Source organism: Bos javanicus, chromosome 27, assembly GCF_032452875.1.
Source record: "Bos javanicus breed banteng chromosome 27, ARS-OSU_banteng_1.0, whole genome shotgun sequence".
NCBI classification, from domain to species: Eukaryota; Metazoa; Chordata; class Mammalia; order Artiodactyla; family Bovidae; genus Bos; species Bos javanicus.
In genome coordinates, this window is record NC_083894.1 from 5,759,868 (window position 1) to 5,761,450 (window position 1,583).

General features: G+C 48.9%; 1 non-coding gene across 1 annotated transcript; it reads left to right on the forward strand.

Annotated features, from left to right (window-relative positions):
* Positions 1-240: 240 nt before the first annotated feature.
* TRNAG-CCC (transfer RNA glycine (anticodon CCC)) lies at positions 241-313 on the forward strand. Its single transcript has one exon. It is a non-coding gene; the product is annotated as a tRNA-Gly (tRNA).
* The last annotated feature ends 1,270 nt before the right edge of the window (positions 314-1,583 follow it).

The window sequence follows — 1,583 nt, forward strand, 5'->3', positions numbered from 1 at the left end:
CTGGAAAATGACAAAGCTGTCACACAAAGGTCAGTGTGTTACTGTCACACAAAGGTCAGTGGATGGTGCAGGCAAGTGGCTCACTCGCAGCCTGGGATGCAGGGTGCCTCTTCAGGGCAGCTGCTGTGAAAGTGGCTCGCCCAGGCTCACAGAGCTCCAGCCTCTGCTGGGCTGGCGGCTTAGACACGCAAGGAGGTCAAAGGCAGATATAAGTGCAGAAGTGAGAAAGCTATTGGGACTTCCCTGGTGGTCCAGTGGCTAAGACTCTACACTCCCAATGCAGGGGGCCCAGGTTTGATCCCTGGTCAGGGAACTAGATCCCACATACTGCAACTAAAGATCTGACACAACCAAATATATAAATAAACAAACCCTGTGGCTCATTCAGTAAAGAACCAGCCTGCAGTGCAGAAGACCACCTGAAATGCAGGAGACCTGGGTTTGATCCCTGTGTTGGATCAGGTAAATCCTCTGGAGAAGGAAATGGCAACTCACTCCAGTATTCTCACCTGGAAAATTCCACGGACAGAGGAGCCTATCGGGCTACAGTCCATAGAGTCGCAAACAATCTGACACCACTTAGCAACTAAAAAACAGCACAGACAAAAGAAATAAAGAAGAAACCGTTGTGTAACGGGCAGGTGAGGCTCCACAAAGAGCCACCTCTCTCCCTCTTTATAAAATAAAGATTTAAGAACTCCAAGAGGGAGAGTGGACCTCGCATTTCCCTTCATCCAGGGAAAGAAGGTGAAAGCAGGTACCATCTGCCTACTGTGGTTGCTCACCCAGCAGGCTGGAGCCGCCAGTCTCTCAAGGTCATGTGACCTCAGCATCAAAGCACCGGCGGTGGTGGGCGTGGCCATCTCTTCTCTTCTAGCGTCTCTGGTTTGCTATCTTGGTTTCGCCTGTATTTTAATTGTCCAGAGTGTCAAGTGCCTTCCTCTGTTCTCACTGAAACTATCTAGTGATGCTTTTGGGAGAAGCAGGTTCCCAAACCCCTCAACCATCTTCCAGGATTTGGGAACAGAGAAAGAAAACAAGGGACAGATATCCTTTTTAAAGGACGCGACCAGGAATTTTCCCCCATCACTTCTGCACGTGACCCACTAGACAGGAAGCCTGGTCCCCAGGCGTGCCTCAGGTAGGGTGCTTTCTCCGTTACAGGAACCCTGAAATTCCCACCTCCTGAGATGCCCTTCAGACCAGGAAAACCCAAGACGGTTTGTCACTCTACAGAGGAATCCTTCCACTAAATGTCAGAAGGAGAGGCAACTTCCCTGGAAGTCCAGTGGTTAAGACTCTGCACTTTCGAAGCAGGGGGTGTGGGTTTGATCCCTGGTCCGGGAGCTAAGATTTCACATGCAGTGTCTCACGGCCAAATAAAAATAAATTAATTAATTCAGTTAAAAAATAAAGAGGAGGGAGTTGAGAATATAGCAAAACATTCATTAAAGAAAAAAAAAACTAAGAGGGGGAGAATGAACACCGGGATCAGTTACCCATCCCTGCCCCACATCCTCTGACTTCCAGGTCTACAGCTCTCTCCCCTTCTTCTTGCTTGATGTACAGACTACAGACATGAT